The sequence below is a fragment of the Strix aluco genome, chromosome 1 (assembly GCF_031877795.1).
Source record: "Strix aluco isolate bStrAlu1 chromosome 1, bStrAlu1.hap1, whole genome shotgun sequence".
Classification (NCBI taxonomy): domain Eukaryota; kingdom Metazoa; phylum Chordata; class Aves; order Strigiformes; family Strigidae; genus Strix; species Strix aluco.
Genome location: NC_133931.1, coordinates 150,089,176 through 150,115,723, shown reverse-complemented (window position 1 = coordinate 150,115,723; position 26,548 = coordinate 150,089,176). Strand labels below are relative to the sequence as shown.

Genomic DNA, 26,548 nt, shown 5'->3' with positions numbered 1-26,548 from the left:
TAGCAGACATGGGCAGAGTGCGAAAAGTGAGGAGGGGAAGTGGACAGATGCACTGTAAGGTACCAAACCATTAGAGTTTCCACCTACGTCAGTTCACACCATAGAATCAAGGACAGTATCACAGAAGAGCAACAACTGCGCTACTCAGAGACCACTCTTCCAGGTGACTGGAAAAGGCTCATTTCCTACTTCAGGCCACTAAAAGAAATCAATCCTCATTTCACAGCAAGAGCTTTGCTTACCCCACACAGCGTGGTGCCAGGTAGATACACCCAGTGGAAGCAACGCTTGTGCTTTGATTTAAGCACGTGCTTAATTCCTGGCTGGATAAGCACTTTCAACCACACATCCTTGTGGGCCAAGGATGTGCATTCTTACACAGCTCTAAAATTTCCAGGACATGTAATTTATCATTTTGTCTGTGATAAAGGACAGCAACACCCTGCTCGTTTCTCTTGCTCTCAGTACACTGCAGAAAACAAATACAGATTTCTCAACAGCAAGGTGGAGGGCACCAATACCCCTTTTCCCCCTCTGATAATTTATCTATAGTGTATCATCATCAGGCTTGAATCAGAAAAAGGAGAAAAAGACTCAAAGGGAGAAGGAAAAAAAGTGGGGGAAAGGATATTTACCACAATAGAAACAAACAAAAAAGTCCATTTGCACATCACATATGAAAAGAACATCTATATTAAATGTGATCTCAGAAAAACTGACTAGGATAAATCCATGCGCAGTTCCAGATATTTCAGCCTAAATATGGAAAATACACATTACTGAGTTTATGAAGGGCTTAGTTTTATCCATACTATTTATACACACTTTCTTGGTTCATTTTAGACATATCACTTATACTGTACACACACTATAAATACAAAATGCATAGCAGTGCATTTATGTGTCACAGAAACAAGATTTTAAACCAACAGACTTGAGCGCTCACTGATTTTAAAAGACAACAGCTCCCTATTTTTTAACACGTTTCTAAATTATATATGGGCTGTGTATCCCTCCAGACAAATGAACACTGATAAATTACATTCTGTCTCTAGCCAGGCACTTCAAGTGATCTCCACCCTCCCACCTCCTCATCACATGAAATAAAGATGAAGCACCGCACGTCAGTCACATTGCAGATCCATTCAGCAGCCGCCTCTACCTGAAACAACAGAATAGATGTGTCAAGATCTTCATCAGTCTCCACTATCAGAAGCTGAAATTTTTGCTGCAACAGACGCAGGCAACGCCTGAGAGGGTGCTGGCTAGTACATGCCCTACACAGGCAGCATTACGCTAGGCTGCATCCAGCTCCTCTCACAAGTTTCTCCTGATGGGATTGCTCTCCTTCCTAACTGACTTTATCTTTTATGCCTGGACAAGTGATTTTGGCTGCATCTGTGGACTGTGATACGTTTAACGAACAGCACAGCGTGCTCCAGGACCTGGCTGCTCCCCAGCCACGTGCCTGCGGGAATGCTGCCTGGAGTATTAAGCCCACTGCATGTGCTTGAGCACACACATCCCGTTTCTGACCTGCTTCATTACCCTTTTCCCAGCAAGCTCGCCCAGAGTTAATTTAATGTGTTTAAGGGCTGAAGACCAGCCTCGCCTCCCTGCAGTGCTATCAAACATGTTACAGGCAGAGAATCTGGCCGTATTCCATCTATGGGGTTTCCTCCAAACTCCACTTCTGACAATAGCTGAGCTGATGCTTGATGAGTACAAGAAGAGTGCTCCACCCAACAAAACCCACCACCACCACAGAGAGCTGCTGACCCTTGCATACTCCAGTCCCTCCCCTACAACAGAACAGTAGCTGGATCATTTCCAAGTCTCCTTATCAGATACTCACAAAGTATGGAACTGCAGAAGATCAGAGTATGAAACACTGGTCGCTTTTTCCTATATTCAGGCTCTACTGGCCTGGTCAGTTTAGCACGACGTCCCTCCACAGCTACAGAAGGGCACTCGCAGTCTCCAGGCCAGGAGGTAGCACCAAGGAGACACAGGAATGAGTAGAGACAAGTAAATGCTTTCCAGCTTCTTCCTTAGCAAACTGCAGCAAGAGTCCCCTGAGCGTGGGGACTGTCATCTTCAGCTTCAAACCCCCATGAAAGAAAGTTTTTCCCTTTCCAAGGGCGACTTCCAACTTCGTCAACATTTAGGCAGGACCTAAGATGCAGGAGGCCCAGTATAACCATTGCAGCTTTGAGAGGGATGGGGGGGTGGATCTGTGTTCGGAACCACACCTGGACGTGCCTTTGCAGTGCAATCCCATCTCTGTTTACAAACAGGCTTCCTTCTAACACATTCATAAGTACCTGCACTATGCTTTCTACCAGTACTACATAAACTAAGAACCTTTCAAGTTCAAACACAAATCACTTCTGTACTGATCTGGCCAATTAAAAAATGAAGAATGATAACAAGTTGTGAAATTTATCTTGTCACCAGCCTAATTGCTACTCAGGCTTCAAATTACAGCAGAAAAAATGGGGAACAAAATGGAACTGGTTTATATCTTGTTTGGATTCTGGATTACGAAGTACAGCATTATCTTTGTCAGTGTGTGAGAAAATGCAATTGCACCATGGACCTCTACATCAAAACCCCCTGCTTTAATTATGTATTATACCAGCAAGAAAAGAATTACTGTAGCTATTTCAGAGTTGCTTATTGCTTTCGTACATGTGATCTGTCTGCAAAGGTTAATACTAATTTGCCAAAAATCTTAGCTCATTTTACTACAGAATTAGGATTAGGATACCACAATTATTAGGATACCTGGTGGTAAAATCTCTTTTCTGAGGAGGGACTGGGGAAGGATTGAGGAGTAAAGGAGGAAGGAAGGGCTGCAATTTAAATAAGTATAAGAGTGGCTACAGATGGACAGTTAAGGACAGAGAAAGATTAAATGAGGAACCCAGTGTTAAAGAGAAAAAAAAAAATCAATGACAGAACTAGGAGTGGACTACAAACCTTCCAAGTTTAATTACAGTACCTTAGGTGCACCTAGATGCACTTGGTTTAGAGTTCACTCATTCACGTTTCTTTACTAAAAAAGGTACAGAAATGAAATCCACCAATCAAGAGCGATCAAGGTTACATTTTTACAGCTAACTTTGCCCCTCTCTTCTTTCCCCAAGCTTCCAACTTCCCATCTCAGGGCTGTCAGTAGTTGTCAGCACATCATATGAGAAACTCATCTGAACATACACTATAACTTGACAGGCAATACATCAGAAAACCTAGATGTGACAACGGCAAATTCCACCAGATGGTCCTGGATCATATCCATCCATTAAAAAAAAAATTTTAAAATTGAAAGAAAAAAAAAACCACACACAGAAAAGCAGAACTTCTGAAGAAGAAAAAAAAAAAAAAAATCTGGTATATGCACTGTTTCACCCTTTGTCCTATCCACACCAGCAAAGGCAACACACAATAGCTCCCTCCACCTCTTGTCCTCACCAGCTCATACTGTCATTAATATCAATATATGTATTTCATCCTCCTACCCTAAGAAAAGGCTTCTAAATAAAGATATCACTCCATTAAAAGGCAGTATGTACTAGCAGTAACAGTACTTTCCAATTGAGAAAATTCTCTCTGTGACTCTGGAGCCTGGTCCTGCTCCGACATCAACATGGTCTCCAGGTACACCAAAGCCAAGCAGTTAGCCTGGGAGTGGTTGTGAACTTGGAGCACTTTCAAGAGTCCTTGTTTGTTGCCACCCTTCCAATCTCCCTGTTGCTCCTGTAGGCAGCACAGAGTCTGTTTGGGTTCAAGATGCCTACAAACCTCATCAGCCTTTTCAATGGCCTTTTTGGGAGAGACCTTGGATTGCCTTGTCCACTGTCCGCCACAGAATCCTGTGAAGGCAGCTGAGACCTGCAGGTCTAACCTCAATGCAGGTAAAACCGCCTTTGATACACGCAAACCTCGAATCACCTTTCAGTAGGTAGAAAGCACAACCTGCTCCTGATTCTGGCCTCAAGCTCACACAAAACAGAGTGCTGAGGCAGGCACAGGGTCAGGGTCAGGACTCTGTGCCACCCTCTGGGAGGTGAGCGCAGTACCATGGCACAAAGCGCCAGGTCCAGAGGCAGCTCTGGGGTTAATTTACTGCCAGGAAATCACTGAAGCTGTCACTCACTGTTCTTCAGGTGATCCTCACCAGCCTGGCCACAGCAGCAGCTCAGCCGAGACAAAAGTGACAGGCCTATGAAACATAAATCAAACCTGGGCAGGCTGTCACTGCTCAGGCGAGACCTTCGGGGACACCATTCCTTGCTCCTGTTCTGCCCCTACCTTCAATAGCTGTGTGCAGATGTACGTGTTTTGCTCTGTGAAAAGTAATTGTGTGTAACTGGAAAAAAAACCCAATACTGTGTATCCTTGTCCTCCCAATTACACATGCTCTGAAGTAAAAGGGGTTTAGTCAAATATATTTTAAATTGGTAAAACAAGTAGATATGAATCTGAATGCACAGAGGGAATGAAGACAGTGAATAATGTGGTGTTATTTTACCAAACGTTTAACAGGACAGGACAGTGCTTCAAAGTTCTTTGGAAATCTGAGAGCTTCTTTGAATACAAAGCTGTGACGGTGGTAGAAAGCAGATCTATTCCCTACCAGACCACAAGCTGCACTCCACAGTTTAGGACTGAAGAAATCTCTCTTTGGGCCACTGTGGCAAAATCAGTTTCCACCAAGGAACTAGACTGAGCCTTTGACAAAGGAGTGTTTCTGTATATTATAAATAACTATTTTCCTTCCCCTAAGGCAAGCTCCTTCCATTATAAACTCTCCTTTGCTGTTAAACAAAGTGCACCCATGTCCTGATTGAGAAACACCTGTGAGGGGGAATACTCCAGTGCACTGGTGGGAAACTGGGCTGCAGTCGTGCTTCAGAAACTGCAAGTGGGTGGACTGGGCTCCAGAGCTTACTAATGAAAAGAGCTTTTTTAGCAATGGCTGATGGCTACTTGCTGACTTCTGAAGCAGCAGTTTATTGTCTCCATCCAATCCATTTTAGTTATCACCTTCAGCACAGAGAGGAAGCTACTTTTACATCATGGACCTGAGAACAAAAGGCTTACAAAAAAGTCAATTCTCCTCTCCTCCTCAAACTTCAATGAGGAATATCCAATTTTTTACTCTGTCTTTGTCATTTTAACATAAAAGAAAAAGTCAGTGACATTTTCAAGTTTTGCTGTTGTGCCCCAGTGGGGTTTCAAATACTGCAGAAGAACATAATTACATTTACAGACACTTTTGACTGAAACTTAAATGTTGTGACAGCACATAATAGTCTCTTAGAGATAAGAAAAATAGGTATTTAGCTCAAAATCTATGTTCTGATTAAACTTAAAATGGACACCACCTTTTTAGTGGAGTGCCTTTTGGCATTTAAAAGTTTTTCTATAAATACTAGACTTTGATTTTTCAAAACATCAACTTTCTACAGAGAGGAAAATAAACAATTTACTATTTAATTGTTCTCAGCAGAAATACTATAAAACAGAAGGCATACAAATAACATGTATTTAATAAAATTAGTAAAATGTCACCTCCTCCCATTTTGATATTTAATTATATCTCATCAGAAAAGCAAAAATACTTCAAATCAAAGTCCAAGAATCAGCTGTTTATTTATAGGCATTTATATAGTGATCATCACCATAGCAACCAGGAACCTTTTTTTCTTCTTGTTCAAAAGAAAAGTTGTAATTTGGAAATGTGATCCTTTGATGATACAGTGCAAATAGGTACTTACATCCTATGCTGCAAACACTTAGGTGGGTCCTTAAAGTACATGAATAGACCTAAGTCAAAGACATGGTGAAAGAGAAAGAAACAGAGAAAGGAAAAAGGACAAGAAAGGAACTGAGAAGCAAGTGAGAATGAGGGAACAAGGGAAAGAGTAAAGGGCTTTCCTGTGAAAATTCACAGCACACTGGGTCCTACAATAAGCCATGATCTTCCTGGTGCTTTTGTCCTGTAATAGAAAGTGACTGGCTCATGGAGCACAGTCCAATTAATCAAGAGCGATCAACAAGTTCCCAATTTATGCTGAGGACACTGGTGAATATTCTTGAGCAAGGATTTCTAAGAGGACAGTAGCTTACAAATGAGGCTGCAGAGGGCTGCCTTTCTTTTGAGAGCAGAGAAGTCAGGAGTCTCGCTTTGACTGCTACTGTCTTCTGATCCACCAGCAATTAGCCTTTATCAAATTCCCACAGAATTAATAGACCTTTTAAAAAATGCCATCGGCTCACAAAACATCAAAGAAATTAGTAAATTAGAACATTGCTCCTGCATACACCATTATAGAATGAATTACTAGGTATGTCATGCAATTGCAGTTTCCCCACAATACTCCTGGTGTGCACAAGCACACAACTACTTTTCAGACCCCCAAAAGAGACTGAAATTGTTTTTATACTGTTTCATCTGGTTGCTTCCCACCACCATATAGATTATACACATAGATGCACAATGTAGTACTTCAGATCCTTTTAAAAGCTAATGAACTTCTAACTGGGACTGAAAGAAAAAAAGAAGAGATCTTTGGCCTGTTGTCACTTTGTTATATAAGAGATCTTCTGATCGAGATTTCTTCAAGCCACAGATATATGAAGTTATTACCTTCAATTCTGCGGCTAGTTTGATTCTATCTTCTTCATAAACCAATACCGTCCAAAGCAGTTAAATAAGGAGTGTTCAGTTGTTCCTAAACCAAATACAAAAATCTTTACACAAGACTGGTGGTTATTTTGTAGTCTTTTTTTAAGCTGTATTCTAAATAGGGCAGAAGCTGCATGTATGACAGCAGGAAACTGACAAGTTCCTTATCTGGAAAAGCACCAGCAGGCACTGTTATCAGAGCAGACCAGCTCTTTTAAAGTGGACTGATGAAGCTATTTTTAAAAACACCTAATAGCATCACAAAAGAGAATCTGATCTCTGCAAAGGTGAGCCGCGCAGCTCGATACTCCTGGGAGGCAGCTAACGAAACTGAAGCTTGTCAGACACAGACTGCGTCCGGTAATTGGCTTTGAAAACTCGCAGTTTAAATTCCACCACGCTGAGTCCAATGCCCCGCTCACAGCTTGCTCCAAACGCAGGCAGAGCCAAGGGCTGTCTAGCATGACCAAATGTGAGCAGCCACCTTCCCGCTGCTTGTGCCACCAGGCCCAGCCTGCGTACTTGGAGAGCAAAGAAAGAAACCTGCTTTCTTCCAGCACCTCACACCTACCAGTTCACTTCCAGGACAAGGAGAGACAGTTGTGGAGGGAAGAAGGCAGAATGTTGTCGGAGCAGGCGGCGTGCTGATGGAGGAGGACGGAACACGTCCTACCACAGAAGGTGAAGGAAAGGGGTGAAGACCTACAAGGAGAAGGAAGAGGGTCCCATGTCATGCATTCATCCAGCACAGCAGAACCACTGACCAATGCTAACCCTCCGCCAGCACTCTGTGCCGACTGTGCAAAGTCCCTCAGGAGCAGCCACTGGTTTCCCAGGAAGGTAGCCAGCAAAACAAGGTGTCACCCATTTTCCCCAGAATTCCACTTACCCTTCCTAGCCCACTCCTCCCCGAGCTTTATGGGCCCACAGATGCATTTTACCCCTCGATCTGAACCACAAAACCGAATTCTGTGACCACCTTGGATAACAACCAAAGATATTATTGTCCCACAGCATGAGAAGGCAAAATTTTTTCTGTACAGCTGAGAACCTCTAATCTGGTTCTAGCTCTGTGGTTTAATGCTCTTCTTTGCGCCACCTTCGTTTTCATGATTCTCCCTGCCTCCCACTACTTCCTAGAAAAATCCACTCCTTCACAGCCTAGATACGCTCCAGTTGGAAAAGCCATTTTAAATAGAAAGCAGGTTCTTCTGCTGAGAGAAGTCATCTATGGCTTTGATTATTTGAATAAAATGATAGTTTTACTAGTGGACGATCTCTAAGCCTCTATGCTTTAAAACACTTCCTAAAGACCTTGCTGTGTTAGAGCACAGGACAGATAAATCTGTTAAAAACTCTGGGGAACAGTAACTGAATGTCGGCTGCTGTCATAGGGAACTGCTTAAACTAACAGTGCTTACCAAAGACGTTAAAGCAACCATTTGTAAGAGAAGGGGGTGAGAGTAAGGAGAATGAGAATACCCAATTTTCAGATGATTGAAGCAAACCTCAGTAAGTTCACAGCAAGATGCAATTCAGGAGACTGGAAATTTAACTGGAAAGACTTCCATATAGTCAATCCATTTTGTACACTGCTTAATAAGGAACGGGCTCTAGGCAATTAGTCCCAAAACATTAACCAGGTACCCTACAGCGCATGTTCATGGCACGCTTCACAAGTATTGGAGGCTCAGCTCCAGCTTTGATGACAGCTAATTAAAACACAGAAGTGAGACTCCAAGCAGAACTGCCACCCTGCAATCATAAACCGCTCAAAATGCACTCCTGCAGAAAACCAGACTGCAAAGCAGGTTTCCTCTATCTAGTTCACGCATTTGGTATCTACCACGTTCCTGAAAATGACATTGCAAAATAAACATCCTGTCTTGCAGTTGATGTGTTTAGCATACGTCAGGTTTGTTTGGAGGAGAAGGTCCTCCCAGAGAATAAAAGCTCTTCTGGTTCTCAGCTAAGTCAAGGCTTGAGCTAACAAGCCAATCTATCAGTTCAAGTGTTTTGAGAACGCTATTAAAAGGAGCCATGGCTGTTTTATTACCAAAGTTAACATATTCTCCTAAATCAGCAGTCACCGTTTAAAAGTCAGCATTTGTCAATAGTTATCCAACTACGGTACTGGTGTGAAAACACCAATATGTTCCCTTGCCTTTACCAGTTGTTCAGATACAGTCATTATTCTCATCACCAGAGAAGAGCGAGCCTCTTCACTTCCTTTCAAAGCAGCAGCCATTATCTTAAATAACCTGTTTAAAGACTGGGTTAAATGAGAGGGGCTGGACGGAAGCAAGGGGACACAAGCAGACCCGTAAGCCTGACCTCAGAACACACACGTGCAACGCACCGGGAGCTGACATATGCAAGAGAAACTTTTCCACCATGCTTAGTCAGCACACAATAATTAGAAGGGGCAGGATGCGATAAATTCGGCATCCGTATCCACTGGGGCCAAATTCACACGGACTGATAAGCTTTCGAAGCTGAAGACAGGTGCCTGGGGGGGTTCCCAAGGCACTCAGCCATCAAGGAAAATTGTCAGGAGAACATAATTACATCTCTGCTTGCCCTAGCAGGCTTTAAACCTGCAGCGTCTTTGACCTCTAGGGAGGTTATTAGAGTTTTAATTGAACCGCGTTTCCGCGGTGCAGGCAGCTGCCTACAAGGACTAACCCTCACAGCGTCGCCTGCCCCGGACCGCTCTCGCTCCCCGGCTTTGGGGACGAAAGGTTCCCGTGTCCGAGGCGCCAGCTCCGCTCTGGGCAGCCCGGGGGGGCTTCCGTGGGTTATTCCCCCGCCCGCTGCCCCGTGCCTCCCCACTGTGGAGTTGCCGCCGACCACGAGAGACATCGCCGCGGTCCCCCCGCCTCCCCTGCACCCACTTTCCCCTCAGAAAAGAGGCGGCAGCCGCCGGCCCCCGCGATCCGCCCTCTGCGGGTGCCCGGCCCGGGCCGCTACCGCCCCCGCCCCGCGCCGCCTCACCTGCCGCCGGCGGCGCGAAGGCAGCAGCCGCCCCCTCAGCCCGGCCCGGCCCGGCCCGGCTCGGCCCTACCGCCTCCTCCCGGCCTCCCCGCCCGCGGCGGGCGGCGCCGCCACCTCCTCGCAGGCGGGCGCTGTCCGCCGGGGGGCCGGGGCGGGGCGGCACCGCCGCTCCCGGCGGCGGCGGGCGGTGACGGGGCGGGGGCCGGGCGGCCCCTCGCCCGCCGTGCTCGGAGGCGCGGCGGCCGCTGCGCACGCTCAGTGGCGGCCGCCGCGAAAGGCGCGCTGGGGGGTGTAGTTTGCGGGTGCCCGGGGTGCCCCGGCTCCTCGGGGGGGCTCCCTGCCGGGGTTTGTGGTACGGACCCTCGAGCCGGTCCCAGTCAGCTCGGCTCCCACCTCAGTCCGGGGGTTTCCCCTCACAGCTCTCTCCCCAGGCTGCACGGTCCTCGCCTTCCCAGCCAGACAACCCCCTAAAGCCCTCTGCTTCTCCCAGCCGTCTGCACTGCTCGCCCCCCGGTCCTCACCTCTCCCCCAAACCTCCTTCAACTCCACTTCACCGTCCTGCTGTCCTCCCACCGCCTACCCACACCGGCCTGCCCCTGCCCCTCAGCATCCCCCCCTGACCCTCAGCTTTCATCTGCCCGAGACCCTCCTAGCTTGCTGCCCACACTCCCGGGCCTCTTGATTTCTTTCACTCCGAATATCCATGCTAAAGCGGAGGGTGACCATCCTTATTATGGCTACGTGGCTTCCAATCTACCAGCAAAACCCGACAGATAACAGGCACCTGCATCTTTACTGGAGGAAGGTTCCTTCCCACCAGGGAAAGTGTGACGGCAGCAGCAGGTCACGTTTACATGGTGGGGTTTGGCACCAGGGCAGCACCAAGACTATTACAGCTTGAGTAAACCACCAAGAATGCACTGAATCTGATATATGAGGTCGAATCAGCTGAGCACATGGACACCTGTGTGGACAGCACCTCTGCTTGAACCAGTCTCTCCCAAACCCAAGGGAGATTTTCTCATTCGCTTCAGCGGGGCTTTTGATTTCCCATGGGAGCTTTCCATTTCCTCACCCATGCAGTGCTCTTGGTCAGTGAGAAGGACAAATAATGGTTTGGTAGCATCTTTCACGTTAGCTGGTGTTTGTATGTATAATTAAATGCTCCCAGAGTGACAGGATTGCTAAACATGTGTGCAGGAAATTATGTGAAACTTTAACAGTTGAAATGCTTGCCCCTGAAAAGCTGATAGACATTTGGGGGAAATCAAATTTAATAGCTTAGTACTCCTTCCTCCAGCCTCCTTTTCTGTCTTGCAGATTTTGTAGCTAAAGATCTGAAGAACCAACTTGTGTTATAAGAAACACACACAAGAACTGAGGGTTTTCAGAAATGCTTGTTGCTACTCTAAATTTAATTTCATTACGGTCTCTGAATTTTAGTGTTGAGCTCCCATAGACTGACAAGGTAAATATCAGGCTGCTGAGATTCACTTTCTAGAGTTTGTTTAAGAACTGCTACACTAATGAAATCCCTTGCAAGAGATCCCATCTACTCCGTTTCTCATTAGGTTTGTGAGTTATACTCCAGTCTTACAGAGACTTCAGAATGCTGGACCTGCATCCTTATAACTAGAGCAACATTGCAAAACAATCATCATTGTCACCATTTTCATTAATGTTTGTTGGAATAAAAAGTCAGTATTTATTTCAACAATGTTTAGAGAGCTCTATTAATTTTCTCAAAGCATTTGTGAGTAGAAATCTTGACTAAAATTTCACAAATACCTGTTTGCATATTCACATAAATGTCATCTGCAGTGCTACTTTTCCTGCTTGTTATGAAATATTTAATGAATGAGTCAAAAAGCCAGACATTACAGTAATTTGAATTAAGTGGCCAGTCACGTATCACAGACGATGAATGGCCAAAGACACAGACATAATCATTCAAGAAAGAAAAGAACACCCATAAGCTGAAATGTGTTTCTATGAAATATTCATAGGATTGCAGTGATTTATTGTCATGTCTGCTTCAGAATAACCTGTAATGGGAAAAGAGCATAATCTGATAAACTTTTCATGCAAAATAGTTCATTCATTATTCCTGGAGTAACAAGTTTGTAGACCCACATCTGTTTAAGTCTACTGCCTGTAAGGGGTAGGGAAGTGTTTTCCTTAATACAAGGTATTACAGGAGATAGCTAGTGAAAGCAGTGTGAATATGCTAATGGCAGGGACAGTCACTTTAGGTACCCAGACACAGGTGCCTAGTGCCATTTTAGACAGTTTATGTTGCCCAAGATGTCTGCGCAAGGCTGGTAGGTACGACATGGGACCTATAAGACACTCCTAACCAGTGTAACGGCAGCTGGAGGCCTGGCCCAAACTTGAGTTTCATCACGGTACCACACACATTGCCTGAATCACTTCCAATGGGACTGTTCAGGGAATAAATTAGCTTTTAGAGACACGGGCAGACGATGGGCTCACAATTAGGAGCTAGAACAGTTGAGCCACCTTTTACAGTACAATAGACAGAGCTGTATCTCCAACCTCAAGCAAACTTTGAAATGCTTCCACCTCATACATCCTCACCTCATCTTCTGCACTTGGGTTATAGCTCCCTTAGTATGTGCAACCTCTTTGAATGAGGAAGTGTCTGAGGGCTTGATCCTGGAAGCTGCCCCAGTCCAGCAGAGCCGCTGATGTACCTGCTCATGAACATCAACACAGCAGCACTCCAAGCCTTGCTCCGCTGAAGTCAACTAGATCCACCCGCTTCTTTGTTGTGTGTTTCTGTGCAATGTTGCCTCAGATGTTTTGTCTGTTTATTTAATGCCTCTGCTCTCCCAGGGTTCTCACTGCGTCTGTGTGTGTTGCACAAATGGATATTTGTTGGGCACTGGCGCTGTTAACCATTCTACACCAGGACAGACAAGAGCATCTACACAAATTGTTGGCAGGATATTGCTGGGATTGAGACACCCAGATTTTTTTAAATGTCAGCTCTGTAAAATTTGTTAGGTGGGTATAGGGTGTCACACAAGTCCAAGGGATGTGGCAGTCTGCCTGTGTAGTCACATCTCAGCAGAGCTTGTGGGCTGACCAGCCAGTATGTAAAACTGGATGAGCACCAGTGATTCAAGACTTGTAAAAGGTAATAAGCAACATCCATGGAGTGTGCTGCTGTCTAATCATCCTGCCAAAGAGAACCATTTCAGCCAAAAACGTCAGTGAAGCCATTTGGGACTAAAGGTAGCATGTAACTCTCTGCACATCAGCTCAGTGTATTCTAAATGCAGGCAGCAGAGAAAGCTGAACGAGGGATTTTGAAAGTGCTACATGCCTCAAACCTCTCTTACGAATTCATCTAATTCACTAAAGAAATGATACATATTCATATCATTCTGCCTCAGGTGTATGAATTTGTTTGGAGGGGATAGACATTTTGTTGCCTCCGAAGAGCAAGATTTCATTAAACTGTCTCTTATTTGGAAAATACAAGCAGTGGCCCCACTCTCTGGAGTACCCGAAAGCCAGTAATAGCTGTATCATGATCGGTACTTATCCTCTGGTATCAATTTTTCACATGCTGATGTCGAACACATGCAAGAGTAAAAAAGGAAATAAAAAAATCTGCTTCTGAGCAACTCTGCCACTGAAGTGACTCGTGTCTACAAGATGGTGAGGGCACCTGGTGTTCTGAAAGCGCAGCTCTGGTCCCAGTGTTGCGCTCTTTGAGCCCAAGGGCTGGGTAATTGCTGGCGTTGCCAGGGAAGGTTAAGGCTTTTTTTCTCTTCTTGCAGGTAAAATGAGGTGAAATGAACACGTGTGCAGCTAAACAGGTAAGCAAACATGACTATTCTATAGAAAGAGATACTGAAAAAACTTTTAAGAATGTCAATTAAAGATATTCAGTAGTTTTGTGGTGCTATTAAGAGAACAAAAAGAGTTAGAGTACCACAACCAGGGCACCGACCCCTGCTTTCTGCCACTAACAGTTGGATCCCACTGACTGCAGAAGTGAGCAGCGTGTGACAATCTGCGCTAGCACAACAGCAAAGCACAAAGAGGGTAGCTCTTTTCTAGCTCCTTGTGAAGCAGTGGCAACTTCTGCTTGGTTTTGGAGTGGTCTGCTTCATTTGGAATGCAGGACAGTTAGATAAGAAAACACCTTATTTATTTAGCCATTCATTTATTTGACAACATGGTACAGGCAAGCTACTGAGGATGTGAGAAATAAGGAATTATCCCTTGTAACAGAACTGTAGAGAGATTCATATATAGACTTTAAATAGATGTTCCTCTTAAATACAGAAAAAGTCCTGCACTAATCTAATACCATGTCTAAATACAAACCTCCACAATACAAAGAAGGAATAGGTAGTTACTAGTGACAATGAATAAAAAAGACAGGAAAATGTAGAAATTCAGTGACAGTTGACATCAATAGAAGTGCCAAAAACTCATGAAAGTTCCCTTGTATGTTAAAGTGACTGTCTTATGAAATATTAGCAACTATCCGGAACTGGGAAAGTGTGAAAATCTTGTTGCTGTATAAATTATCTGAGACAGTCCTGCCAATTATAGACTTGCTGTGAGGAAGAAAGACATTGGTAATCATGACAGCAACTGTGTTCGAGTGTCATGTGAATATTCTTGGGCAATTATTCAAATCAATCATTTCTTGTCCGGGTAGGAAAGATTCATCACTCTTAGTACCTCGTGTCATTCAGCAACTGAATTGATGATGCTCTGCTATTTCTGGTGTTCTGTAATCTGCCCATTTAAGATGACAACGCTGTCACACATACAACTGCTGAGGTGGAGAGCTGTCCGGCAGAAAATGGGAGAACATGGGCCTGGATCCGGTGAGAAGCATTACACAGGTCCTAAGAGACCAGTTCCCTTCTGCACTGAGCAGTGTTCAACCCAGAGGCAGTTTTGGAAGTGGTAGGAGCAATGCTGGCCGTTGCCACTGGCAGGGTGTGAGAGGGGAGATCACTTGAACGCAGGAGGAGTGCAACACGTTTAATCACTCTTCTTCCATATGAGATAGATATGAGACCTGCTAACCCTGTCTTGTCATTACAAGCCCTCCAACTTCTTCTCCTGGTGCCCCTGTCATTGAGAATGACCCCCATATTAATGACATTCCTGACTCTTAGTTGTCTGACTCAGTTTCCCCAGCCCTGTGTGCCTTGACCTACCCTCTCACATCTGCTGCCCTCCATAAAGAGGGGCTCCTATCACCACAACTTCTCTCATCCTCCCATCTCTGCTGGCAGGAATTCCTCTAACGTGTGACTCTGTCCTGCTTCTGTGAGAATAACTGTTGGTAAGAGACATTACTAAAAATGTGCAACATGTCTGTGTATTCACCAGACTGTTGCAACCTGAACTGTGACTACATAAATTTGTACCTTTGATTTGGCTTGATACAGCTGGTCTTACCTTCTTATTTATACATCATGAAGTATAATTTATCAAGTCACATTTTTTTTTAACAATATGCCCCATCTATTCCTTCTGCCTCTTCCTGTAAACCATGCCTGTGTAAAGTCTGATTCTAGTCTGTAGTTACAAGGGGATGGATTAAGGCTGCAGATCCACCTTCACCAAACCGTAAGCACCTGATTTTGAAAACGAAATAAACTACCACTCATATGTTACTGTAAAAGTACCAGGGTGATGTATCAGCTGGGTTTCAGTACCACAGGGCTTCCTGCTACTGTTTGAGAAACAAAACTAACATCAGCAAATGGTAACTTGAAATGGCATTTATTCTTTAATAAAATAACAAAACAAAGTCTTCACTGAGGAGTAGTTTCCTTTTTTCTATATGTAACTGTTTGTAACAAAATAAAAGAGTGGTTAACTCTTCAGGCTGGTGATAACTAATAAAAATACGGTTCACCTCAGCTTTCACAAGATCCGTCTCTCTTTCCAAAGAGCTTCTTTCCTTTATTCATGAGCTCTTTGGGGACAGGATTTTTAACAGTTCTTTCTGCCAACTTGTGGTTAGGAGAATATTTGTTTTCTATTTTTTTTAAGCTTGTGTTATGTCTCCCATGTATTCATCTGTACCTCTCAAGAAAATATCTGGTATCTTGTGGCTAGAATGTAATTTAGGATGACTAATCTGAGCAGGTGACCATGTCACTCTTTAGCTCAGATACTGAAGTTTTTACCTGCTGACATCTGAAATTCACTGAGAGGACATTCTTTTGGAGAGTCTCTCTTCAGCCATCTCTTTCAGTTCTGAAATTCCAAGAGATTATTGACATTAGTACTGAGCCATCACACAGGAGAGAATTTTGTTTTTTCCATTGAAGAGTACTTCTGCTGCAGATCATCCTCACTCTCTGAATCCTCTCTGCATCTCTAATTACCTAAGATGCCCTTCATTCACGTATGCTTTTGGGGATGCACATTCTATTTTTAGGAAGTCAGTTTAGAGGTAAGGAAAACAGTTTTATGTCTTACACCTCCATAGCAAAAGTATGAGGTCTGGACATAGAAGATAACCATTCCTGCTTCACTTGATGGTTGAACTGTGACAGCAGTGATAGAATCACAGAATGGTTTGGGTTGGAAGGGACCTTAACAACCATCTAGTTCCAACCCCCCTGCCATGGGCAGGGACACCTTCCACTAGACCAGGTTGCTCAAAGCCCCGTCCAACCTGGCCTTGAACACTGCCAGGGAGGGGGCAGCCACAGCTTCTCTGGGAAACCTGTTCCAGTGTCTCAGCACCCTCACAGGGAAGAATTTCTTCCTTATATCTAATCTAAATCTACCCTCTTTCAGTTTAAAAGTACTACCCCTCATCCTATCCCTACACTCCCTAATAAAGTGTCCCTCCCCACTTTTTCTGTAGGCCCCCATTAAGTACTGGAATGCCACTATGATGTCTCCCTGGAATCTTCTCTTCTCCAGGCTGAACAACCCCAACTCTCTCAGCCTGTCCTCATAAGGGAGGTGCTTCAGCCCCCCCAATCATCTTCATGGCTCTCCTCTGGACCTGATCGCCTGATCGACCAGCCTGTTTATCTTCATACCTGTTTTTCGTATGATGTGAGCTTTGTCCCAGCGTAGCACAGCCTGACTTTCGTCACCTTCATTTAATGACACATGGCTATGAAATGAGGAGGCATTATTCCCCCTTCCAAGACTGCAGCTTCCCACTGACTGCAGCTGAGAGCTGTGTCCATCCTGAAAAACAATAGGAAACATCAAATCTAATGTTAAAATCCCCTTCTCTTTTCACCCTAGTCTTTCTTCAGACAGATTACTTCTATTCTCAGCAATCTGTTAACTGTTCTCAAGTTTGCAAGTACAAATATCGTGGTTGGCAAAACTGAGCCAGGATGAGTTACAGGCAATTCTTCTGCTCAGTGATGCCCACTGCCCACCTCCTGGGGAAGTGCTGGTAGATCCACCCTTCTCCCACCACTCTTCCAGCAGGTCTCATCCCCAGAGGAGACTGGACTGGCTGTCTCCAGCCTGAAAGGGTTCAGATCTTTCTTCTCAGGTGCCCAAAGCAACCATGAAACAAATGGTCTGTTTGTCTCCTCTTCTGAGGGCTGGACCGTGACTGCGAAGGGAAACTGGCTGTCCCACTTTTCTAGGTGACCCTGATCCAGGCCAGCCAGAAGGAGAGCATGCCCACTGCCAGTCCTTGTGTAACATTGCTTTGAAGTGGGAATATTTGGCCCCTGTGAACTTGCACACAATTTACAAGAACTGTGCCCTTCTCAGTAGCAGCCCTGGGTATTGCAGAAGTTGAAGAGAATAGTGAATTGGGAGAGCTACGGCCAGTTAATGCCCATTTCGGTTATTAGAGCTGGCTCCCCTTGTTGGAGTCTGCCTGCCCCAGAAAGTATGTTGCTAGGAGCTCAATTTTTAACTAACACAGCAAAATAAATGAAAACAAGACAAAGAATAAGGCTCCGCTCTGCTGGAAGCACAGGACCTCAAGGTTGTAACACGAATTGAGCACCTGTCTGTTTACGGGAGAATTTATATACAAGATGGATGGGGAGTCTCCAGGGCAACAGCTCCTTGCACATTTTTTTTTTCCTTTCTTTTTTTCCTTTGTTTTTCTTTAATTTTCTTTTTTCTTTTTATTTTTTTTTTTTTTTTTTTCTTATAGCCAAAACCACATAACATTTGTCTGTGCATTTTGGGCAGGGAATTTGGCTCCTTGCATTCATCTTAGAGAAAGGCAGAGCGTCTCTCAGACAGCATCATTTCCCTCCTCCCTCAGAGCACCACTGTCTGTAAGCATGCCCTGGCTCTCCCCTCCTGCACTTTATGCTGACAGAAAAATCAACTCCATCTGAAGCTGCTCTGTCTCCCTGCAGGTACAGCCCTCTGTGAACCACGGCTGCCTTCCCCCTTCTCCTTCACTTACAGATGACACATCCCACCTCATTTATGTTATTAAAATGATTTCCATGGGGTCACCTTCTGCTTCACGCCTGAAATGATATAGAAAATTAAGCTCTTCCTTTTGTGCCATTTGGATTTAAATTGTAGATTTTAAACCTGTCCTCTCTCCTCAGTCCTTTTATTTTCCACAGAGAGCACCGCTATAGTGGCAACTCCTAGTGACTGCATTAGATGTTCAAAAAAAAGAACTCACAGGCACATCGACTCATACGATGTTATGATGAGTGAGGTGGATCATAACAAACACACAGTACTTCAGGCACCTACTGGGTCTCTTTCCATTTTCTTCACAGAAAACCTAAACAGCCCACTGTGTGGAGTATAAAAAAGGTTGTATCAAAAGAACATCTGCACATTAGCGTAGCAATTAGCTTACAGAGTAGCACCCAGTGGTGAAAGAGTTTTAATCTTCTTTTCCACACACCAAAATGACGCATCACGTGAAGGAATGCTTACACTGAAGTCAGACCTGATGGCTGTCGTGACTTCTCAAACATTTAATCAAAAATAGTTCCTTTCAGGTGAGTTTGACAAAAGGCGTTTGGGTTGTTTAAGGTAAAGTGTTGGAATTCTTTAGGAAGTGTAATTGCAATTACTGTGCTTCACAGGCAAGGATGCTGCCAGGAGTGAGTAATTCTTGGTATGGGATACATATAGTACAGTAAACATGCAAACCAATACTTTGGAAATAGCTTCTTTCACTTGAGCCTGATTTAAATGTGTGAATTGTTTGCAGCTTTCTAGTATTCCCCAGTCTTTATCATTGGCTTGCTTTATTATTAGTCTGAAAGAAGTCACTGACATATGGTGAGCTGGAACAGCCAAAAGCTGCATTCACCAACAATGTACCACTCAAAGAGTTTAGAAGATGCCAGTCCTCACGGTCCCAGACCAAAGCTAACCTTTGTAGCAACACTATTAGTTTTTCTTCCTTCTTTTTCCAAGTCAGATAGTGTTGGTCTCTTTTTTGGGAAGATGAGATGGCCTGAGTGGTTATTCGTGATGTCAATTCTTGTGCTGCAGTGGTGGTTTGAGCCCAGAGGGAAACTGAGCACCACGCAGACGCTCACTCACCCCTTCCCCCCTCAGCAATGGGAAGGAAAAAATAAAGCAAAAGGCTCAGGAATTGAGATAAGGATAGAGAGGGGTGATCTACCCATTATAGTCACGGGCAAAAGACAGACTACAACTACAAGAGTGGGGGCTTCTTCCCATAGAGCCTTGGCCTTCTTTGGGTGCAGTTACCTGCTCTGGTGTGGGGTCCTCCACAGGCTGCAGGTGGGTCTCTTCTCCACTGGCCACCTCCATGGTGGCAGGAGGGTGGCCTGTCCTCTCATCATGGGCTGCAGGGGAATTTCTGTTCCGGCAGACCTCCCCACCCCTTCCTCCTCCTTTCTTCCACTGGCCTCAGTGTTCACATACGTGTCCTCCTCAAAACTCTTCCTCACAACTCCAACTCCTCCTCCCAGATTCCCCTTCTTGAGTACATTATTGCAGAGGCACAACCACCATCGATAATTGGCTTGGCCTTGGCCAGAGATGGGTCCAACTTGGAGCCTGGGGAGCTTCGAGAAGCTTCTCACAGGAGGCCACCACTGTAGCCCCCTCCCTCACTACCAAAAATCCACCACACACACAAACCCAGCACAGCTGCCCTAGATGAGGCTGACATTCCCAACTAAGCTCCGGTTTAAGGGACAGAATAGTCCTCTGCACTTCTTCACTGTGCATGATGCAGATCTGATGGGTCTCACCTGAGTACTGGAGCAGGGATAGAGGAGAGGAGGAGTCTTGCTTCTTCTTGGAGCAAATGACTGATTTATTCCATAGAGAAGGCTATGCAATAAGAATAATTCCAACTTTTTCATAGTGGCTAGTGGCTAAATGCACAACTGTTAAAGAATCACCGAACCATCTGTTCAGTCTTTGTTGCTGCATATCCTTCCACTCAGAGCAGACCCCAGAATATGGCTGGGGAATGAGGTGGGAGAGACTGTAGAAAGATGAAAGCTATTGGATTAGCATTTTTGTCCTGGGGCTGTAATAGAAATCTTCAGTAAGTAAAGCCCAGTCGTGAAAATCCCATTTTAGCTTGAAGATGATGTCCAATATTGAGTTGAAATTCACCCACCTTAGTGGTCTCAACGCTAAAGTACGCAAAGACGCTCTGTAAGTCCTATTTTCAGGGTGTTAGTGGCACATAGATCCCTCTGCTCGTTCCTATGTGCATGAATGAATTGGATCCAAGGCACAAGTACACGCTCATGTCAGAGCACTGCTGTAGGTCATGTTTGAAGACAACTTTATTAGTTCCAAAGTCAAAGAATAACAAAAGAAAATCTGACCAGAGGAGAGACACTGTGTGCTGACACATAGTGAAAATTTGAAGGTGAATGGGATCTGGACTCTTTTAGAAATCTAAGTGTTACAAAAGTAAAATCGCAAAATACCACTCTTCTATGTGGAAACTTTGAGATGTGTTCCTATCTTTGAATCTAACTTGCAGTAGACTATATTCCTCTTCTTCTATTCCTGCTTATGAGACATAGTGATATTTAGTCTAGCAAAGAAGGTGCATGCAAAACTCATCTGACTCTGCTGATGGAACTATTATAGACAAATTTATGCTACAGATCGTTTCTTCAAATAATAGATTTAATGTGTGAGTATGACAGTATGGTCCCAGTCTTTCAGCTGTGGGTTTGGTACTAGGATTGTTAACTCCTGGTAGGATTACCCACCAAAGCAGGCTTAGGTCTCTAGTTGCCACAGATTCTGTTCACGGAGCCTTTGTTAGAATGAAATAAGGCATCGCAGGCAGCGCTCTGAGACTAGGCAGCCACAGACAATAATGCCCCCTACTGATATTTGAACAAGTCAAGGGGAAAGCGATGTCTCAACCAGCAAAGGCAGTGAGGCCAATAAAAGCAGCAAGAACCTCTGTGAAGAGCACAGACAGGCAGCTTGATGCTGCATACAGTTAAATGTCTGGGTAGCACAGAGGAAAGCAACTGCTCAGAAAATTCAGATTTTGAGAAAAGGCTGGTTCCAAGACCTTGTTTTTTAGGGTGAAGAAGCCCCAGTAACTGAAAGTTAAACTTTTAGGACCCATTTCAGCTGCCACAGAAGCCCATGGATTGTTCTGTGCAGGCCAAAGGAATTGTGTGCACGGGCTGCATGGGAGCTTGCAGGGGCACCACACAGCACAGCTCACACCGAAACACTTGCAGACACGTGTCACAGTAGATATTACAGGCTCTGGTCACCTTACTTGCAGGGAAATTGAGCCGAGATGGCAGTGTGGCAGGACTAAGGTGTAATCATGTACGGGTAAGCAAATGACTCCCTTTCTAATTAGGGTTTATGTAATGCCTGAGTCCTATTACCAGCCCAGCAGTTATAATCCTTTACAGCCAACTGCTGCCAGTAATTTCATTGCCTACAAACCACTACTTGTAACAACTTTAGTGAAATTCGGTGTCTGAAATGCATGTTGCTCTGTGTTATGATGCATTATTATCTATAGAGCAGGTGTTTCCAGTGCTTCCAAGGAAAACCATTTTACCTTTTATACTGCATATCCATGGCTTAGGAATTACAAACCTGTATTTTGAAAACAAAAGGAAAGCTCAGATTTTTGAGCAAAAAGGCTGCTGTTTAGTGTCCTCCTCTTCCCAGAAACAAGGCCAGTTATCCTGTCGCCTCTGCTGAGAGACAGCCTCAACTCAGAAGAGCACTCCTGTAAACTACTGGTGAGATGCAATAGACTCTGTGGCTCAGTGAAAGCTGCCGTACCTCTTTCCACGCACCTTCAGCAAGCCTTAATTCATAGCTAGGAGCCACATCTGTGCAAAAAGTGGGAGTATGAGTATGTAATTTGTTTGTCCCATATCTATACTCACAGAGGAAGGAGCAGCCTCCTCGCTGCCACAGAAAAGCTTTTTGCTCTCTGGTGACCAGAACAAGCATGGTGGGTTATTACAGTCCTATGGACTGGGAACCTCAGGGCAAGATATAGGATCTGGCTCTGGTCTTACCCTTATGTGAGTTATTTCCTGCTGTAGACACAGCCTGTGCTTCCAGACAGCTTTTTCCTGCCAATAGACTTGCTTATAGTGTCAAGATGCTGCCCGCTAAGTTTGCTGTGGCAGCCCTTCAGCATCAGATGAAGACAGGATTTGGAAAAATAGCAAGACACCTTAAGAAATCTGAAAAGTGAGTTTGGGTTTTACTACCACTACCCTAAAAACATGTCGGTGTACCAGTGTGCCCTTGGGAATGCATTCAGACAGTAAAATCCAGTTTCCTTATCATGTGCAGTAAAGAGTGTGATGTTAAAACCCTTGGTGGTTTCTTACGCTTTTATCACTAGGATTTATGTCAGCAAAATAGAATGGAAAGTGTATTCAAGTGGTTATTATGCACCCGTCATTTCCACTCTGATCAGGCCATATGAGGTTGTATCTGGCACCTTGTATGCAAAGGAAATCTGCTTTTGATGGAAACTAACATACAGCTAATTTGCTACATTAGCATGTGATAATTAGTATGTAGGATTTATGATGTATTACAACTACATCTTAGTATACATGCACACAAATACACATATAATACATCAGTTAAATATATAAATATATATTTAACAAATGCAGGCATCTCTGGGACAGAAGGTGATATAAACAAATCTAAGCAGAAGTTTTGGACATGGAATGAGGACTGCATAATGAGTACCTCAATTTACAGCTCAATAACATCATATGTATTCCTCCCCACACCCTGTACAGTGCACATATACAAAAATCTCTAATCTGTCTGCTGTTATACCCCTGAATATATTAGGACTTTCTGGGATTCTTTCTTTTTAAATTACATAATCAAGGGTCAGTTAAACAGTTGCAATTTAATAGTTGAAGATGCATGCTGTGGTCATAGCAGAGCAGGGCGTCTCATTGCTCTCAGTTTTGTGCATCTGTAACCATGGCGATTTTGTGACTGCAGCGTTCCCCAGACTTCACATAACCTGCGGTGGGTAAAGGCATGCTTCTCTGTCTGGTGCGGATGTCACGTACAGGATCTCTTAGGATACATTTTTAATTACTATGTTCTCTTAATTACTCCTTTTGATTTCCCTGGTGAATTGCTTTTCTCGAGTTTCAGTGACTCATTGTGAAACCAAGTGATATCTGCGGTGTCTTCAGTTAGCGTTCAGGAAAATTCATCCCAGACCTCTGTGCCTTCTCAAGGGCAACACCCGCCTGAAAAGCGACGCATCCCGGTGCTTTGTGCTTGTGGCTCCAGACCAAATGTGGTGTTTTACAAGCACAGATTTCCTTCCCTTGGCTGCTGGCCTTGCCAGCCTTCGCTGGAGAGCGTGGCCATGCTGTCCGCAGTGGCCCCCGAGGGCAGACCTGCTTTGGCTGCAGACAGATTGCCTGCAAGGTGGGCTCCCCTGTAACATCTCATCATAGGGAGGTGAGAGGACTGCATACTGGTGACCCCAGCAGCACTGCAAAGGCAATGAGTGTTGGGGTGCAAGGAGACGGGAGGGTCTCATCACCCTCTTGGCCATTTGATCCCCTCCACGGCTGTCACACACTTGCAGAGAGAGACTCACGTGCCTGCAGGACACGTTGCCAGAGAAAAGGTGTCTCGGATGTGCTCCGGGGGCAGCTGTGGGGTGCCTGGCACATGCATCCTGTCTCGCTGGGGGTTGTGGGCAGCAATCTATAAGTCTGAAGTGTGTGAATGTTGCCAGACCCCGCTGAGAGGTGACTTAGCCAGGCAGCATCCCCTGTAATGGCACTCTTTTTCTGATTGCTCTACTATGGCGCAGTGTGCTGGGACCAAACAGCTCTGGATGTAGCCATTTATTTGATAGATACATTGCTAAGAGCTGTAATTTATCCCTTTAAAGGCAATCACTTCTCCTGGTGTGTTAAAGCCACCCCTGGGCAGAAGCCCAGACAGCACAAGCCCGGACACCACCACCACATGCACATTTTACAGCCACGCTGCATGGGACTGAGCTATACCAGCTGGGGGTGCTGTGCCACACTGGGGTGGGGGTTGGCCGTCTTTCTGCCAGTATACCTGGGGGGCTTGCCCCCAACTTGGCCTTCATGAAATGGGAAGTTATCCTGCTCACTAGGTTAATCAGCGTTAACAGAGCGCCCATGTATTCTTCCACTTAAGCGGCACTAAACAGAAACAGTAGCAGCACTCTTTCCTTTTTTTTACCTGGGCAATAATATATCTTCTTTTCATTAAGTCATCCTTACGTTAGCCGTCACTCTAACTAGCTGAGCAGCTGAGTTGCGTTATTAATCACCATCAGATGTTTAGCACATGAAATAGTGTGGCGCAAAGCAATTGGATCGCCTCCTCGCCTTTATGAGCGGGCTCGGATGTGAGGAGGGGGATTTATGGTTAAAAGCCGTGCCACGGAAAGAACCCATAGTACTTGTTAATTAAGGACAAGCAACTTAAGACCAGTACTGCTGCATTTCTGACAGAGGGCAGCATTGAGTTTTTTATCATACAAAAAAAAACCCCAACCACTTGACTCTCCGGTGATTATGCAGTTCAGACAGAAGATGAAGGGAAAATGGTTTTTGGTCACAACAGAGGCAACAATTATATTGCTGTTTGCTACTAGTGATGCTCAAAGCGTTCTAGGTGCAGATGACCCCGAAGCAGGGCTGCCACTGTAGTCAGAGAAGGGGAAGTATTTACATACAGAGCACAAGTCAACCAACATTGCTCAGTTGTGCTTTCTGCAAAAGCTTGGCAACCTCTTGCTGTTTGACTATCAGCCTTGCTGAGTTAATATGAGAACTGGTTTGCAAGAGAGCGACCATCTCCTGCCCACACTCCTGTGTTCCCCCAGCCCGCTGCCACGCTCTTGCAGCCTCCTCTGCCTCTGCTCGGAGCCACACAAGTAAGCTGCATTTATGCTCACAGCCGGCCTCACACTTAGAGCAGATGTGACGGCAGCAAGCGTTTGGATGAGAGAAGTGGCACGACCAGCTGGCAGGAGCATCTGTGCGGGCTGCTGCCCTGGCAGAGCCTCCTCCATCCTTCCCCAGGCTCCCTTACTGGCCCTCCCTCTCCCAGCAGCTCTTTTACTCTTTTAAGAGGATCCTGACCCCTTGCACCAGTCACTGGCAAGCTTTTGTGTCGTGCTTCATGGCTCCCAATACTTTTCCCCCTCCTGGTAGTCCAGCTCACTGCTGTCTGCCAACTGGCCACCCATAGCCGTCCAGCCCTCTCTTCCCATCACATCCTCAAACCCTACATGCCTATGGTACCCATGACTCTGCGAAATGCATACGTAGGGTTGCCAGAATGGGATGCGCTGTACCACCACTTCTGTCCCTTCCATCCATCCCACAGTGGCTTTCAGGAGGCGGCTGCGCAGAGCTTTGGGCTGGTGAGCCCTTGCAGAGCCCTCCTGAGAGCTACCCTGCCCCTGTGTTTTGGCGAGCAGAGAGCAGATTGTGAAGAACTGAAACCAGAATCCAATTCTGTTTATGCTTCCCTGTCAGAAAGGCCTGTTTTCACCATCAGAAGTTTCCATGGGAAATGTTTTTTCCATCACAAGAAATGCTCGTATTGCTTGCAAAATATTTACTCTGCTGTGAGACGTTTCTTTGCAGTGAAAAGCCTAGCACTCACATTTTTCAAAAACTGTGTTATCAACTATCTTTTAACTAAAATTTCCTTTTAAAGCTGGCTATTTTTTGTGGATGTTTTGTCAGGGGGAAGGCAGAGCAGGGTTTCTTTTCTCACAGCTTCATGGAATATTCTGCTTTCTGATCTGCCCCTTGCTGGGGCCATGCCGCTCCTCCTTTACCAAGGCCATGAAAGCCTCTGGAGCTGGGTAGTACCTGGGCAGCCTTGTAAGGGAAACATGTCCTGTAACTCTCAGCTGTTGTTCCCCTGTTATGGGAGACTACAGAAAAGAGGGGTACGGGGCAGGGGCAGAGAAAATATCTGGGGGAGCCACCAGCTCCTGCTGCGTACGGCAGTCTCGTGCTCCAGCTTTGGGCTTCAGTCCCTGTTTCACTAAATACTTGGTTCCCTCCTGATTTTTAATAAAACTGGAGAGCTGTGAGGGCATCCCTGCAGCTGCAGCAGGAGGGGATGCGGCTGAAAGGCATCCTGGGCTAATGGCTGGGCTCAGACAGACTGTAAGCAGAAAGTTTTGAAGGGAGGGTTTAGCTGGTGCAGTGTTTATGATGGGATAGACAGTGTCTCTCTCTCTCTGCCCTTGTTAGAAACACATCCCTCTTTCTTTTCCCTGTCAGCAAGGAATCAATTCCTTTAATACCTGAGTAATGTATTTTATACTTGGAAATAGTCCTTGATTTGGGAGTTCACAGCAAAGCCCGTGTCTAACTTTCT

At 45.2% G+C, this 26,548-nt stretch overlaps 1 protein-coding gene across 6 annotated transcripts in view; it reads right to left on the bottom strand.

Moving 5' to 3' along the window:
• POMGNT2 (protein O-linked mannose N-acetylglucosaminyltransferase 2 (beta 1,4-)) overlaps positions 1–9,843 on the bottom strand; it is a 32,882-nt gene extending 23,039 nt beyond the window's left edge. For 2 of the 6 annotated variants that reach the window (XM_074839579.1, XM_074839615.1), the window contains exons 1-2: positions 9,689–9,843; positions 7,266–7,396 (exon numbers count right to left, since the gene is read on the bottom strand). The gene's annotated coding sequence lies outside the window, so the exon portion shown is untranslated. Of the gene's footprint in view, positions 1–1,042; positions 1,163–1,855; positions 2,176–7,265; positions 7,397–9,688 lie in introns of all 6 variants that reach the window. The other 4 variants (XM_074839588.1, XM_074839607.1, XM_074839597.1 and 1 more) reach the window with 4 other exon arrangements.
• Between the last annotated feature and the right edge of the window lie 16,705 nt (positions 9,844–26,548).